Consider the following 18,335-nt stretch of genomic DNA (forward strand, 5'->3'; position numbering starts at 1 on the left):
TGTCCCACACGGCACGATAAAACTTTGGACATGTGTTATAGCAACATAGAAGTGGCCTACACATCTCGATCGTTATTTCCCCTCGGAGAGTCGGACCACACTTACACCCGTGTACAAACCGGTTTTAAAAACAATAAAACCCGAAGTACGGTCCATCCAGTCATGGTCTGACGACGCTGTTTTACAGCCACAAAGTTGTGTGGAGCAAACAGATTGGGGCATGTTTGTATACAACTGCCCAGTCAGATGAACTTACAACTGTTAATTCGTAGCCTACATCCAGTTCTGTGAAAGCATGATTGTACCAAAGAAGAAAATTAAAACATTCAGTAATAATAGACCCTGGATTACCAACATTGAAAATTAACATTCTGTCGTCATCGAGAAGTACATAGAAGTCTATTTATAAAGCGCTGGTTATGTGTATGTGTTTTTCGTGTGTGAATGTCGTTCGTATGTGCATCTATATTGCTAAAGCTGGTGCAATGAATGATTCAGCCTCTGTGTGAGCTTTCTTGTGTTTGGCTAATAACTGAGCAACCTTATAACTTGCAATCAATCCCTTTTCTGGCAGCTTTAGGTAGTCCGTAAGTCTTAGCTTGTTTATTTTGTTGAGCCCTGATGTTTTCAAAAGTATTTCTTCGGTTGCGCTTTTACAGCTGGATATTTAGTTTCCAAGTGTCTCTTCAATTTGCTTGAAACAAGCGCCTCATTCGACAGAGTTACATTGCAGATCAGACAGAATGGCAATGGTTCAGAAGATATGAAACCATATCTGGTGTAATCTTCTTTGTAGCCTACCTTCGTTTGGTTCCTTGCTTTTCATTTAACGCTTTCGCAGTTTCATTCTTGCTAACGTATTTCTCCATGGATAACAATGAATAAGGCTTATTGATAATTTGTTATTATTAGCATACACCTAACCAATTTACATGAAACACATCGCCTATTATTATCGTTACCAATTCGAGAACTGCTGTGCGTCTGCTAAGGCGGCCAACATTTTATTCATTATAATAATATATGTATAGTGGACAATTCCATAACCTGAATAGCTAACACCCCTTTCCGTCATAATGGAAAGATCCACTACTACTACTGGTCATTGCAAGTGGAGATGTCATCGCAACGTAAAATAAAAATTTAATATTAGGCAGACCTGTGTAACGTTGCACGTGTGGCGTTCTAAAAACTCCCGCGGCACACCTGCAAATCTTCGGCGGCACACTAATGTGCCGCGGCACACAGTTTGAGAAACACTGATGTAAAGAAAGGACAGTTGAGTCCAGGACAGCAAGAGAAAAACTGTGCAGTACCTTGAGAGTCCTCGAAGATGTAGCTGTACGAGCTAGAGAGACTTGTAGGGATTAGTTAGGCAGTTCTGTTGTGAAGAAAAGCATTTCAGTTAGTGTAGCCAATTGTGTTTATTGGCTGTTGTTGTAATTTGTCATTAAACCGCCACTTTGTTTATTGAAGCTCTTGTAGTCAAGTTGTTTTAGATGTGTTGTGTTGTTGGCAGTGTTTGCAGAAGGCCTGATAGAGAAGATCGTAACAATATAAACACACACATACACAATCCATATTAAGGCCACCAAGTGAAAAACAAATAAGCGAAAAGTTTCGCTAAATACTCAGAACGTGCTAAGTGTTTGGGAAACACTGCACTAGAGACACAATAGCGCTAACTTTGATCTAGGTTTTCCTTAAGTGGACAGTGACTTGAAATTCCCATCTCTTAAAAATTAATATATGAACAAGAAAACATAAAAAAATACTTTTTTGAAAAAAACAAACTACAAAACTTTTTGACCAAACAGACAGAGTTGATATAAGCTTTGTAAAAAAAAAAATGGGGGTGGGGGGAGGGAGTATTTGAAAATCCCCACGGGCCCCCCACTTGAGAGGACACCCAAGTTAGTGTGTATTTTACATTAAAAAAAATATTACGCAAAATACAGAGGCCTCAAAAGAGGTCAAGCCCTGGGCCCCCCAACGATGGAAAATTCCTAGCTACGCCCCTGGTGGCCGCCTGTTCGAGTGATATGCACTTCAATGCTAGGGCCTGGACTAGACTATTGATCAATATTTGTTTTGTTAGTATTCCTTCATATTTAGATCGATCTCAAATTACATAATTTGAGATAATTTAAAATTTAGAGCATTTAAAGCGAAGGCCAGAAAGTAAGTGAGAACTTAAAATTATAAATACAAATTACAAAAAAGATTACTTCCGCAAGAAGTTTATCTTATTGACGTCTGAAATACAAACATGGCAAGCTATAGAGTCAATATTTAACCATTTGACAACTAGAGTGGCCGGGAGTCGCCGCTACTGGTAGTCAACTAGCCGGAGTCCCGTTAGCTGGAGTGGCGGTCCTTGCATGGAACAGTGGCGGTTACAGTGTAGGAATATGAGACAAGCTCCCATCAGTTTGCACTGTTCTCGGCCACTTGTAGCGAGTGGGGCCCAGGTGCGCTGTGTACACGTCACGGTCTGGCCCAGTCAATCGATATGGCCGTCTACCGTTGGGAGCCCTCAGACAGGACAGGGGTGAAGAGGCCCACGTAGTTAGATAAAAGCCTTTCTAACCACCAATGGGATAATGGCGCCTAGGGCGCCGACGCCCTTCTGGACTTCATTGAAGGTAGACAACTAGAGCGTGATCTCTATGTCGAAGGCGCCGATTTTGGGTTGTTTCGTTTACGAACGCACTGCTAGTTTTTAAACTATATATACCTTTACTAACTCTGACCTAGAAGAGCGATAGTGAAGTTATTTTTAGGTGTCTGCAGCATGTTGGAAGAATTTTTAAGATTTTTTTTGCTAGCCTTCAAAATGGAACATATTTAGGCATATGTGTACGCTTTAATAGAATAAGATTCTAATGGGGTATTATGTTTCAGCTGTAGAATATGGATATAAATAATGATTGAGGCAAGTAATGGGCAAAAAAAGTGGATCTAGATTATCTAGGAGACTAGAGTCACTAGACTTGACTAGACTCTTAACTCTTAGTCACTCTAGTGACCTACGTCACCTAGTCACTCTAGTGACACTCTAGTCACTCTAGAGTACTCTAGACTAGAGTTGACTCTAGACTCTAGATTCTACTAGAATTCTAGCTAGATCTGGACTGTCGTTCAGATTTATCGATGGTCCAGGGTTCAAACCCTGCCCGCTCCCATCCCCCGTCGTCCTGCGGGAGGTTTGGACTAGGAAGTAATTATCTTCAACTCTGAAGGAACATCCGAAACATGTAAAACATTTTACAAACATCTAGATCTAGTAACTGTAATGAATCACTCACACTGTATCTAGGTCAGTTTATCGAAATAATTAATATATATTAGATCTAGATCTAGATTCCTAGATCTACATATGATATAGTATAGATCTAAATTAGTTTTTTCCTGTGAATTTAGTCATAAAATTGATTTTTTAAAATAACTGATACAAAGACGTTCAAAGTTATATATCCCTTCTCTTACGACTTAGCCTGTCTTAGGGATAGATAGTTTCTGACAACTGTTTAGTGGTGAAAGTGTTAATAATAAATAGACTAGAATCACTAGATTGTCACTAGATCTATAATATAATAATATAATATATAGGTCTAGAGTCTAGACTCTAGTCACTCTAGAGATCTCTAGAGATAGATCTAGATTCTAGATTAGATTGATTAGATCTATAGTATTCTATAGAAATCTATACTAAACTGACTAAACTGTGTAATACTATTTATAACGTGTATAATGTAGATCTACTCAGTCTACTGACTAGATGACTATATTGTCTAGATCTATCTATAACTAGTTAGTAGTGTAACTATAATTTAATACTGTAATAATTTAATAAAGTTTAGACTCTATAAGTACTAGATCTATATATATATAAACTATATAAAACTTATATTATTATAACTATATAATATAAAAATATAGTATAAATAATATTAATGGACCTCATTCACCAATCGTAAATAAACATGTTTAGCCACTGCATAATATGGATAAAACAATAAAAAAATATGTATCACGTGACAGCCACTATGGATGGCATACTTTGTATAGAAGATATAGATAATCACATGGCTAAATGTTGTTTGTTTACGATTGGTGAATGAGGTCCATAACTATAAATATATTATAATTTTATTAAGTATGAAAAAAATATAGTATAAAATAGTAGTATTTTAATTAATTATAGTGTAGTGACTAGTCTATAGTGACTATAGTGATGGTATAGTCAGACAAATAGTATAGACAGATACTCAGATAGTGTGAGATAGTCATACTATTTTAGTATTATAATTAAGTATAGTCTAGTGACTAGTCTATAGTGACTATACTCAGACTAAAAGTATAAAAGTATAGACAGATAGTGTGAGATAGTCATAGTATTTATGATTACTATAATAATGACTATTGTGATTGTCTAGATCTATAGTAATATATTTTATATAATAATAAATTATAATAGATCTATTATAATCTAGATCTAGAGTAGTTTATTTTGCTATTCTGACACCTTTAGGCTAAAATTTCAAAGTTTGACTTTGACAGCGCATTATTTGACAATGGTTCGACATAAAAAAGAAATAAGTATCAAAATCTTCTTTAGTTTAAGTTTAAGGAGAATAAGGATGACTACTTATATTTGTACCCCTACCCTATTTTTGTTATTATATTTAAGGGCAAAGAGGCCATGTGTTTTCATTTAATGCAGACAAATTTGACCCAAATTATTTTATTCCGGAGACCATTTATAATTTATTTCAGACAGTCTCTATATTTAGGCATCAATAAACTCCGATTTTAATTCTATATTAACATTAACTACATTTTGTTTTTTGTTTATTAATTTAATAATTTCAAATACAGATGATCTTTTGTAGTATAGTACTGGTTAAGATAGCCATTCTTGCCTAAATAGCTGAATCCTCTATATTCTCTTTCTCTCTATATAAATCTATCTAGTAGGTCTAGATCTAGGAATTTAACTACATTCAATGTACCAAGCTCACTACAAACATTTGCCCATTTATTCTCTATAAAAAAAACAACAAACAAACAAATTTAATATAAGATCATTAACATTGATGTCCAAAACTGGCTCTCTGAAATAAATTTTGGTAAGAAAATTGTAATTTAATTCAAACACCCTATTATTTTTGTTGTATAAAATCAAACAACTTGGCTTATGAATCAAATAAAACAGCTCCAAAAACAGAATAAGTATTGCCGGGGTCATTAGCATAGATAGCAAAATATAGTCTTAACCCTAGGAAGAGGTAAAGTCATCATAGGAAAAACAAAAACATGATGTAGACATTTGAAATTCTTTTTTCTTTTACATAAAAAGACAACTAAATGGAAGGAAATTGGGTCAGAATCATTGGAAATGGACATGCTAGTTTCATATTAAATATCAAAATAAAGATTTAATGACCACAAAAACAGCTAGTGTCCAAATTCATGTAATGTCCAGATTAAATAAACTACTCTCTATATAATTATATTAGATCTATATTACATTATTAGTATATAGATTCTAGTTTCTAGATCTATCTCTCTCTATATATATTTATATCTCTAGATCTAGTATTTGTGGATGGCTGCCTGGTCGTGCGGTTTGCGCACTGGACTGTCATTTGAATTTATCGATGGTCATGGGTTCAAACCATGCCCGCTCCCTTCTCCCGTTCTCCTGCGGGAGGTCTTCACGTCTGACCGAAACTATGATATCTAGATCTATATGGTGACTATGACTATGAGTAAACTAAGTGACAGTCTACTAGAGTCTAGATCTGAATCTAGATCAAGTATTACAGTTAGACTACGGTATTAGTGACAGTAAGAAAGCCAAAGTGCTGCCTGTAATCCTGTATTGTTGCATGATGTAGAATCTTAGTGCATCTAGAAATCCAGTCCATTCCTGTATGATTTATGTATATGATGATCAAGTCATGTATATTTATCACATATGATGTCAAGATGATGAGATTTATCACTACATCTAGATCTTATTTAGCCTATTTAATACAAAATAGTTATTTTGAAAGAATACTTAAGACATCGTAAAATATGAATAGAGCAAATATTTTTTTTGTTTTAATGTTGTCATTATTTTTCAGTCATTTTGCAGGAAACACTTTCCATCCATCCATCCCAATGGCACTACAGCCCATGGAGGGCTTTAGCTGGGTTCAACACATCCCTCCATTCAGATCTCTCCTTAGCCTTTTATCTCCGTCACTATCTGTGGGTCTTCATACAATTGATATATCTCATGGTTAGTACATGTCCTCCACCCTGTTTCATCTTGTATAGCACCATAGATTTTCCTAAGAATTTTTCGTTCCCAAGTATTTAGTATATATTTTCGGTTGTCTTTGTCAGTGTTCAGGTCTCACTTGCATACACTGCAGCTGGTCTTATGGTTTTGTATATTATTTTCTTATTTTTTCATATTTTTTTTGTTCTTAAGTAAATGATGGGTGCTATAAAATGCTCTGTTGCCTCCTGCTTTTCTTTCCTTTATTTCTGTTTAGTAGGTCATTTTTTAAATCAATTGTACTTCCTAGATATTTGAATGCTTTGACATTTTCAAATTTGTGATTTATGATTTTAATATATGGTCCTATCTTTTTGATTGTCTCTTGTCATTGCGATGTACTTGGGTTTACTGTCATTGACCTCAAGTCCTGCTGGTCGAGATGCTTCTAGTTGTGTGAAAAAACTAGTAATGTCAGAGGTTTCTTTACCCAATAAGGCAATGTCATCGGCATAAGCAAGGTATTGTAGAGGTTAGCTGTATATCGTCCCTGTTGGTTGTGGAACCATATTTTCTCTCCTGAAGTATTTAAAAAGTTAGTAATATTTCCCCTCGTGTTTATGTGTTTATTTCTTATAACTCTCCAGTGTCAAATTGAAAAGCATGCAAGTAAGTGAGTCACCTTGTCTTAATCCTCTTTTAATTTTAAATTCCAGTGAGTGTTCTCCTTCTATCATGACTTTACTTTTTGAGTTATTTAAAGTCATATGTATAAGTCTTGTCAGTTTGTTAGGTATTCAAAAAAAGAACTTGACAACAAGCGTTCTAAAATAATGTGGTACTTTAATAACAAACAAATAACATCAAATACTACACAATTGGCTATAGGATACACTGACTACAAATGCTTAATAAACTAAAAATTGCCATACTAAGCTCTCTCTCTATCTCATTCTGGACTTGTGACTGCTTCACTCAAGGATTCACTGTCCCTAGACCGACTTCACAGTAGACTGACAGTTTGGTCCCCAAAAAATCACATGGGTCATATTTATGTGTAACATTCATACAAGTACTGTCCCTTGTACACCAACACAGTACGCTGAACTGTTTTACTGGCCTGGGTCACATTTGTCAGGTTATCACACACATCTATCGCATCTTTCAGAAATAACCATTTCATCAACCAAGCCCAAACTTCTCGCTGGATGGCAGAGGATGAGCTTGGTTAAAACTTGGAACAACATCTAGATGACAGGATGGTAGCCTGGTTGCTGGTCTTAATGGTCCTGGGTTCAAACTCAGCCTGTCATCATCTCCTGCAATCCTTAGGCTTGGATAAAATACATTTAAAATTCAAATCTGAAGGAATATCAGAAACATGTAAAATACACAGTCAGCCTGATCGATTACCATATGAACAGGCAGGCATCCATCTGTATTTCTAGTATTCAATTCAATATAATATATCAAAAACTAACCCTATAGCACTATTTTTAGGCTATATTTTAGATTCTGTAGAACAGAATATTACATATTACACATCACTATATCTAGGCTACAAAGCACATATTCCAAAGCACAATAATTAAACTCAAAAACATTTAATAAATGAGTTGCCTATCTCTTTAAATAAGTCTCTAGTGTCTCACATTAAGGTAATCTCTAATAACTCAGCAAAATCTAATCTGTTTTTTTTTTAACTATCACTCAAGAGGATGCTACATATGATGTTATCTGTATTTTGTTGATGTTGCAGTTCCTTTATCACTCCATCTCTTTGTGTCAATTTTCAGATTCATTTAGTTTTATTTTGTGTACAATTGCTGATGCAGAGCTATAGCGAGTATCACAAACTTGTTTGACTATTTGCTTCAGAACAAGTTTATTAGAAGAGTCCACTTTCTTCTAGACACATCACATAAGCAACAATGTTTTCATAAGCTTTTTGACGTTTGACATTAAGAACTCTAGCAATTGTTATTATTATTCATATTGTCTGATTTAGATCAATGATATGTCTAATCTGGGTCTGTCAAGTTTGTGTTGATCAGAAGATTGATTGTTTCTGTACACATAGTATTACTCTTATTAACAGACTTACAGATCTTGACATATGTTGGGAAGCATGGTCCAGAGGCTAAGTACGTTTGTGTTGGCTACCTATTAAGTGGGCTCGAGGTTTGACACCCAACTTGAGCAAAGCACCTAAAGGCATCATGGAAAACCTTCTCTCAGATACCCCCCCCCTCCACTGGTCCACAAATGAGATTGGAACATAGCGCTCTGAGCATGCTATAAGCATGAAAGTAGCGCTATATAAAAGCTATTATTATTATTATTGATTATAATATGTATATTCCAAAGAACAATAATAAATAAATCTCTGTGTGTGTGTCTATGTGCTATGTAGCCTAGACTAGATATAGTGCTGTGTAAAATGTAATATAGCTTAAATATTGTTTTTATCAGAATCTAAAATATAGCCTCTAGAAATTGTGCTGTAGAGTTAGTTTTTGACAGAGTGTGAGTAAAATTGAATAAATAATTAGTTATAATTAAGTGACCATGTATTCTCTGACCCAGTTTCTTGAGTTAATAGCTTGCCTTATTTTCTTTGTCAGTAATAAACATAAATATACATAGGTTTACATGAGTTAACTTAAGTTTTCTTTTTGATTTCCTTCCTTCAAGTATCTGCACTATTCAACACATTCAGAGAGGAAGCAGCAGCTTAAACTTCAAAATTTTTGAGTCTTTCAATTTTGCTGTTGTCACGTTCTCCACTGTTGGCTATGGAGATGTTTCCTCTGACATTTGGCTGGGCTGACTCTTAAAGATTCTAACCATTGCCCTGGCATTTGTTTTTATACCTAGCCAGGTAATCATACTCAAGTCTCATAATCTAGTCTAAGTATTTTTAGGATTAGTTCATAATCTAGCTAAGTATTTTTACAGTTATTTCATAATTTTGCTATGTAATTTTATAGTTCCCCTTTCAGACCTTGTGATCTATAAGGAAGATCATGTAAATGTCATCTGTTTCTGTAGCCCATAGTTAATGAGGGTGATATGTGGCCAGCATAATGACCTACCGATTTTACTTTCCCACAACTAATGTCAGGTACCCATTAGAACTGGATGGAATCATAGGTGCCTTATGATCCCAAAATAAAAATCCCAGTCTTCACCAGGATTTGAACCCAGAACCTCCCCTGGTTCAGAAGCCACTCAGTCACCATGTCTCAATGTAATGTTATATAGTTAGGCATTATCAAATAAATAATCTTAATGTGTTTCATAATCTTATTAATCAATCATATATATATATTTCATTATGAAGCTAAGTTAATAATATTTTGTAATGTCTCTTAGTTATACATTGTTCTTTAACTAAACACAAATAATCTAGACAGGTACACATGAACATGTATTTGACTTGGCCATTTGACATTATAAATATTTATTTTCATCAGTATTTAAAACAAATATTTGCCTTTAGATGTGGGATCTAGAGGCTAAGTACGCTTGAGATTGGCTTGAATACCTATCAAAGCAGCACGGAAAACCTTCTCCCAGATAACTACCCCCTACTGGTCCACAGATGAGATTGAGCCAAAGCGCTCTGAGCATGCTATAAGCATGAAAGTTGCACTATATAAAAGCAATAAATTAATTAATTAATTAGTTGAAAATTTTGATTTTAGTTATCAAAAAAAGTGTTTCTTTTAAAGTTTTTTTTTATGTTCCTTGAAAAATGAAGTTTATGTAGTAATCCAAACCTCCTCTAGGGTGGTGGGGATCCCAGAGTGCTTAACATATGACCAGAGAACCATGTAATAAAAATTTAGTTACAAACATACCTGGGAGCATGGGTGCTGAGTCGTAAAATGCTTGGCTTCCAAACTGAGGGATCGTGAGTTCAAATACAGATGAAGACTGTGTTTTGAACTTCTGGAATCAAGGATGCCTTAGAGTCCACTAAACTCTAATGCCTCATATGGGTTGCCTGAATCAGCAAGGGAAACCAATGACTTAGCAGAGTAATCTGAGTTTAAGGCAATAAGAAACAGTCGTAATAAATCTAGTTTGTTAAGATGTTGACCATTTGTCTATATTTCAAAAGAAATTGGACTGAAAACTTGATTAGTTGTAAAGAAAAAATTTAACCCAAGAAACTTAAATATGTTTAATTCAGCTATCAGAATGCTTAACCTTATACATCTTTTTTTTTTCAAGAATAGAGATGTAATTCTGCTGTGTCCCCGTGAGTTGGAAACCAGTAAGCAAGTCTTCTAATAGAGATCTGATAGAGTCATGTACATCAAGCAATCAGCACTAAAAGATGTGGACCTGATGTGGTGTCAAGCTGATGAAGCTTTTGCTTGCTTCTTTTGGCTGTTCGTTGAACACAAGACAAAGCACAGACTGTAAGATTTTTTTCCATTTTATGTTAGATTTTTATTTTAAATTTCTTTTTAAGATTAAAACTTCATGTTTCTTCACTTAACCTCATGTAAGTAAGACTGTCTAAAACTTTGATTCCATGAGTGGTACTCAGACATTGGTCTTTGAATGAAGCTTGCAATAATCTCCTGGTTAACTGAAAACACAGATTGCAGTCTCACTTCGAAACTGAATGATGCATATATATTGCATATATAAAGACTGTTTCTGGGGTTACTGATTATTGCCCTGCTTGTTACAGTCCCTTATTGTGTTTATATAATTCACTAATTTCTCTTATAAAAATGTGGACCCTAGTGCTTCACATATGCTATATGTATGCATTGCTCATTGTTTCAGCATTTAGTGTCACGTTGAAACTGGCAACAAAAAAATAACAAAGAATTAAAGAAGCAAATTTGTTCAACCTATTACCCCACAATATTTTTCTTTCTCTCTTTCTTCCACTTCTATTGAACATGCCAAATATTAAAAAAACAACTCTTTGGTGCTTAAAACAAGAAACACTGTTTTTGTGGCTGTTCTAAAGCCTGAGCTGGATTATGTACATTAAATAAAAATAAAATTCATCAAGATTTTCTAGTTTGTATGAGACTTCATTGAGCTACTGAAATTTTTTCAATTTTATGCTCCAGACTTGTAGCAAGAACACTAAATTATTTATGTAACTACACTTGAACCACTGAGACATGATCTGACACCATTTTCTCTTTTTACTTAGAAATATAATAAACACAATAGTGAATTAATAAAGGAAATTTCACAGAAGTTAATTCATCGCAGACAGAACCAATTACCACAAAATAACCAAGACTGTATGGCAGTGTAGAACAGCTAAAAAGTAAACAGCACATTTTTTTCTATGGGACAGGTTGTGGTGACTAAGTGGTAAAGCACTTGGCTTTCAAACTGAGGGGTCTCGAGTTTGAATCCGAGTGATGACTGGGTTTTTAACTTCAGGATTTTAAGGGCGCTCCTGAGTCAACAAAACTGTAATGGGTACCTGGAAATAGTTGGGGAAATGTAAAGGCCATTGGTCATTGTGCTGGCCACATGATACCCTCATTAACTGTGGGCCACAGAAACAGATGACCTATACATCATCTGTCTTTTAGATCACAAGGTCTAAATGAGGAAAAGTGGGCAGCTAAAGAGCCTAAAAGTCAGCAACAAAAATGTGGCTTGAAGAAGAATGAATTAAAGCTCTCACTTTATAAGGTTACATCTTGACAAGTTGATTTTATAAAGAAACAATGTTGTAATACAAAAATATAAGATCACAATATAGTTTCTCAATACATTAAGCCTCTAATAAGAAAGAAATGTAACAAGCAAAATAAAAAATAAACAAAGCTTATAAAATAGCTGCACATTTACAGGCACATATCTCAATACTGTTAGTTCTATTTCACTTTTCACATTCTTCTTCTTCTTCTTCTAGCCAGCTTTATTGCTGTGAGCTCTTTTGCAGACCATGCCAAGGAAAAAAAGTGTGCTGTTTTCTTCAGTTGTTCAGCACTGCCGTACAGGGTGTTGGTTGTGTTGGGCTGTAGTGGAAGTAGGGTCTGCCTAAGGTGGATTAGGGAGGGGCATTCAAAGAGGATATGGTTTACGGTTTCAAAGGGGTGGGCGCAGTGTCTGCAAAGGGGTAGTTGTGTGGAGTTTATTTTGTTCAGGTGGTAATTTAATAGTGGTGTGTGTCCTATTCTTAGTTGGAAGATTGTAGATTGTTCTTTGCGGGAGAGGAAGTTAATACTGTCCAGTTTGTTAGGCGTAGTCATTTCTCTGTACATGGCTCTGCCTGTGTTTCCTGATGCCCATTGGTTGAGCCACTCCTCTTTGTGATTGTTGACTAACATTGACCTTAGGGTGAGGTAACAGGTCTATCTGGTTGTTCTATAGATGAACCTGCCTTTGATAGCTTATCTGCCTTTTCATTTCCCATGATGTCAATGTGTCCAGGGATCCACTGTAGTGTGATATTGATATTTAATTTTGATATCATCTGGTGGATTATCACAATGAGTGTTGTCAACTCTCTTGGGCTGTTTGAGGTGCTGCTGTTAAGTGCTTGCAGAGTAGATTGGGAGTCTGTAAAGACAACAATATCTGATGGTGGTTGCACTCCTTCATATAATTTGTTTTCCACTGTCTGAAGTGCTATGGTAATTGCCTCAATTTCGCCTTGGAAGTTTGAGCAGTAATCGCCACAGGGTGTGCTTATCTCAAAGTGTTTATTTTTAGGGAAGACCAGGAAGGCACCAAGACCAGCATTGATGGTAGCTTTGAAAGCCGATCCGTCTGTATAAATATGGAAAGCTGTTTTTTGATAGCTTTCGATTGTTTCAAGCGTGCCTACTTTGAGCTCCAGTGGATTTAATTCTTTGTTAAGGTGTTATTTAGTAAATGTGTTTTGATGGTTGGTTGTTTGTAGTTTAGTCCTGGTGTAATGTTTGAAAACCTGGTAATTTTTTCTCTGTTATTGGGTAGGTGATGTTTAAGGGATAGTTCATCAGTAAGTTAATTCAGAGTCCTTTGCTTTTTATGGTTGTTTTTCCTATATTTCTTCCAACCTTCTGTATCTCTCAATAGCTTCTAATGCTGCTCTGTTGCACCTTAACTTAAGAGGTTCAATATTGGAGTCTATTTCTCAGACTGCTGTGGGAGTAGTTCTCATACCTCCACTAATTAGCCGCAAGGCTTGGTTTTGGATTGTATCTAATGATGATTGATAGGTTTTGTTGGCAGCTACTTGTATGGAGAGACAGTTATCCATTACAGATCTGTCATATCCAGTGTATAACTGTCTTAAGGTTTTCTTTTCAGCTCCCCAGGATGTTCCTGCTAGGTGTTTTATTATGTTTAATCTTAGTGATGCCTTTTCTTTTAAATCTGCCATAAAGTGTTTTAGAGACAGTCTTTGGTCTAGTTTTACACCAAGATATGTTAGATTTTCTTCTTTATTTATTGACTGAGAGTCTATTTTTAGGATGTAGTTTCTTTTTGCTGTTTTGTTGCTGTGGCTAAAGATTGAATAAACTGACTTTTCTTTGTTTATTTCCATTTTCCATAATTTTGAATATGTGGAGATAGTTGTGAGGGCTCTATTTAGTTTGGATCTAGTCAGCACTAGATATTTCTCTGTAGTCCAAATTAAAAGGTCGTCTGCATAAAGTGCCTTATTGACCGAAATGAGGTCCGGGAGGTCATTCATGAAGATTAGAAAGAGAGTTATTGATCATTTTTTCTGCCATTTTACCAATGTTGGATGTTAGAGAAATTGGTGTATAACGTTTTGAGTCTACAGAAGGTTTATTTTTCTTTAAAATGGGTATTATGTTTGCAGTTCTCCATTCCTGTGGTATGTCTCCAGTTTTCCATGTATGGTTGATAAAGTTAAGTATACAGTTTTGGGCCTGTGGTCCTAGTCCCCGAATCATTTCATTTGTTATTTTATCGGGTCCAGGGGATTTTCTTGACTTGAGGCTTTTTAGGGCAGTATTGAGCTCATGTAGAGTGAAGGGAGTGTCAAAGATCTGACAGTTGACTGTTGGAGCTTTTTCTTCTTTCTTTAAGATATTACTGAAGGCCTGGTCCAGTTGTTTTCTTGGCTTTGACTTGTTAATGCTGGCAAAATATTTATTGAAGGTTTCAGCCTTTTTAAGGTTTTCTGTTATTATGTCGTCAGTGCCTTTTATAGGTTGGGGGTTTGTTATTTGTTTCTTTCCTGTTAACCGGTGCAGAAGGGTCCAGGCCTTTCGACCATCCTTGTTTAGATCTACTTGTTCGCATGTTGTGGTCCACTTTTTCTTTTTTTCTGTTTTAATTTTGTATCTTATAAGCCCTGTCAATTTGTTGTACGTTGTCTTGTTCTCTCTAGTAGGTTTTTTTTCTATAGTCTTCCTAGACATGTTTCTTTCTTTTACTAATTTATCTAATTCAGGTGTCCAAAAAGGTTTCTATTTCTTAACTTGGCCTTGAAGGATGTGTTTTTTTGCTGCTTGTAAGATGTTGGAGACTATAGTTGTGTAGGTTGAATTGACGTCTGTCCCCACACGGGGGAGTATCGCCACAGAGTGGAGGTTTGGAGTCAAGAGTTTTCCTTCTCCTAGATGGGTTGCGTTATTTAGGCTGACGTGCCCCATCAACACGAAGCTAAACTGGTTTTGAGGCGCCAGTGTTCCGCCTTTCATCCCTTCTCCTGTCAGTTTGTAAGAACACATAAAAAAGGAAAGTTCCCCTTTCAGACCTTGTGGTCTATAGGACAGATGATATAAAGGTCATCTGTTTCTGTGGCCTATTGTAAGTGAGGGTGTCATGTGGCCAGCACAATGACCAACTGCCTTTACTTTTCCCCAATTAAAATTACATGTAGCCAATAATCATTTAACTCTTTGGTTAATTATGTTTTGTTAAGGACAATGAATAATAGTGCTATGTTTCAACTTGATCTGAGTATGGGAAGTGGGAGAATAGCATGTACACAATTTTTATCAAAAAGTCAGTCAGACTTGATAAAAGCTTTATAAAAAGTATATTGATATAGACTAGTTTAGGTAATCAAGTGAGCTAAAAGATAAAAAAAAAAAACACACTAACAGGAGAGTGTAATACACAATTATAGGCCAAACAAACTTGAGAAAATACGTCAACACACTAATAAGGCTTGTCTTCGAAGATTAGTAAGGAATGCGGTATTTCCCATGGATGCGCACCCCTAGCTGTGACCTACATACCCTGCCACACACAGGGCAAGAATAACCATTGTCCTCAGGTGATCGAATTAGATTTTCTTTTCGCCGTCTGCGTCTGTCCTCGGCAGCAGATTTTCTTTTGGTCTCAAATGTGTATGCCGCAGCCTTTGTAAGTGACCCCCAGCTGTCTCGATCTGTTCGGACGTGAAAACACTGAACAGTAGAATAAGGGAGACTACAAGAAAACAAACACACAGCATACACAGATACACATATAAATGTAACAGCCTCCTTTATAACAATAATAATGTTATATTATTACAGGCAGGGGCGGACTGGCTATATGGACATTTGGGGAAATGCCCGGTGGGCCGGTACTCAAAGGGGCCCTAAAGCAGGCATATCAAACACGGCGTTCGGCGACACTTTGCATGCGGCCCGCTTGGCCAGCTAAAAAATTATCAAAATAATATTAGACTATTACGCTGGAAAATAAGAGATAACAAGTTACTTGAATTGAAACAAGTATTTGTTAAGCTGAACAACGAGAATGAGTCTGCAGTGAAAGCAAGCTACATTTTGTCGAACTTAATTGCAAGCCATAGCAAATCATTAGTGAATGTGAGTTTCTGAAGGAGTGTGTCGTTAAAGCTGAGATTTTTTGCACTGCGTGAAGAAAATGTATTGTTTCTGAACATGTTGAACATTTCCAAGCTGACGAATGGATTCAGGATTTTTGCATTTATAGTTGATCTCAATGGTCACCTGCAAGACTTGAATTTAAAACTTCAAAGTAAAGACAAAATTGTCACTACTGCGTGTGATCATGTCAAGTGCTTTCAAGCAAAATTACGACTATGGATAAATCAAATATGAATAGAAAATCTTGTTCACGTCGCAACGTGTCAGGAACTAAAAATTTTAAATACGGCTACAACATTTGGTAAATATGTCCTACACCTGGAATCATTAGTAGATGCTTTTCAATGACCGTTTTCTTGACTTCGTTTCATACGAGCAAGAATTTTCGTTGTTTGTATCTCCATTTTTATTTGCTTCTGAAAATGCTGCTATAATGTGCAACTAGAGCTGATGGAAAAGCAGTCTGGATCTTTGTTGAAAGCGAAGTAGATAGAAGTGGCTGTGCCAAAATTTTTACAGTTATTTACCTGTAAAGAAAGTTAAATTGCGGAAATTTGCAGCCCGAATTCTTGCTTTGTTTGGAAGCACTGATCTCTGTGAGCAGTTCTTTTCCATAATGAAAGCTACAAAAACACCTTCCCGTTCGAGATTACCTGATCAAAATTTGTCATCAGTGATGAAAGTGTCATTGGCAAACAAGCTTCAATCAGACATTTATAAACTTGTATCCCAGAAAGAATGTTAAGCATCAGGACAAAGAAAATAACGCGTAATCATTGTAATTTATAATTACCAAAATAGTAGGCTACTACAAATTTAGCTAACTATGGGACAGGTATGCTATTAAATAATGTATTCTATTGTATTGTTTATCATCATCATCACTACTTTGAGTTCCTCATGGAACATAGGGCCTCGACAAAAACACGCCACTCTCCACGGTCTCTTGCTAGTTTTTTTATGGTTTCCCAACTCTTCCCGGTCTTCTCTACTTCTTCAAGTACACTGATGCGCCATGTTCTTTTTGGTTTTCCTCTGCGTCTTGTTCCCTGGTGGTTCCACTCAAAGGCCTGCCTAGCGCTGTTGCTGGTATCTTTTCTAAGGGTCTGACCAATCCATCTCCACTTCCTCTCTATTGTTTATAATTTACATAAAACTAGTAGGTTGTTTTGCAACTGATTTTTGGCTGCGGCCCCTCAGGTCATAGTAAGTTTTTTATGTGGCCCATACACCTTAATGAGTTTGACATGCCTGGCCTAAATGGTCTCATGAATGCCACTATGGCACGCATAAAATTTTTAAAGGTTTTATAATATTCTCTTATATAAGGGGCTATATGAGCATCAAGTTAAATACATCTTTTACAGACTACAGTGTAATACTCATTTAATCTCACACATGTTCAAAAAAAAATGTAATAGCCTACATACGTAGACAGTGCTATTAGTAGGCTTCATTCGTTAGGACGATTCAAAAGCAACATAAGTCCTATATTTCTTTTAAAGATATAGAGTATTATAGAGCATGCATGCATTTATCGATACGTCATTAAAAAAACCCAATGATTTTGAGAACAGATAGGCATATAATTGGAGACCCATCAAATGATATACAATTTACGAAATGTACTGTTTAGAAATGCCTGGACCGATTTTGACATCCAATCCGCCCTTGATTACAAGTACAAGTTCTTCTTCCCTAGTGCCATTAGAGTCTGGAATGGGTTGCCTGGATCAGCCAGGAACACCAACTTAGAGTTTAAGCCACTTATTAACATGCATGACTAGATTGACACATTAAACACATTTGACGTAATTAGCATGTCTTCTTGAAGACGTGTCTGTAATTCAAAAGAGAATTCTAGATATCTAGATATATTAGAATTAGATTGTTGAATCTTCTTATCTTATAAAATACAGACGTTACTTTGAAAAAAAGAAGATGATTATGTCCTACGCGTCATGCATCTAGTCATGCAATGACTTAAATTCTGCCAAGTTGAATCTTATCATTTTTATTTTACACCATGTGACATGTCATAATTATAATCAGATTACCAGTCATCATAACATGTTATGAATTAAAGATTACTAGACTCTAGATCTGTATAAATCTAATGTACATCTTTGTCCAAACCTAATTAAATTAACTAATTTGGTAATGTGCATAATATCATTATGGCTTCTAAACAAAAAACTGCTGTAATTTGGAAGTTCAATATAGAGATCTATGTAGGCCTATTAAGTATTAAAAGAAAA

The 18,335-nt window shown here is 35.7% G+C and overlaps 1 long non-coding RNA gene across 1 annotated transcript; it reads left to right on the plus strand.

Moving 5' to 3' along the window:
* The first annotated feature begins 5,688 nt into the window (after nt 1-5,688).
* Nucleotides 5,689-10,697, plus strand: LOC129926162 (uncharacterized). Its single transcript, XR_008777822.1, has 3 exons — nt 5,689-6,292; nt 8,969-9,155; nt 10,514-10,697. It is a non-coding gene; the product is annotated as an uncharacterized LOC129926162 (long non-coding RNA).
* The last annotated feature ends 7,638 nt before the right edge of the window (nt 10,698-18,335 follow it).

This window comes from Biomphalaria glabrata, chromosome 5 (assembly GCF_947242115.1).
Source record: "Biomphalaria glabrata chromosome 5, xgBioGlab47.1, whole genome shotgun sequence".
In the NCBI taxonomy this organism is placed as follows: domain Eukaryota; kingdom Metazoa; phylum Mollusca; class Gastropoda; family Planorbidae; genus Biomphalaria; species Biomphalaria glabrata.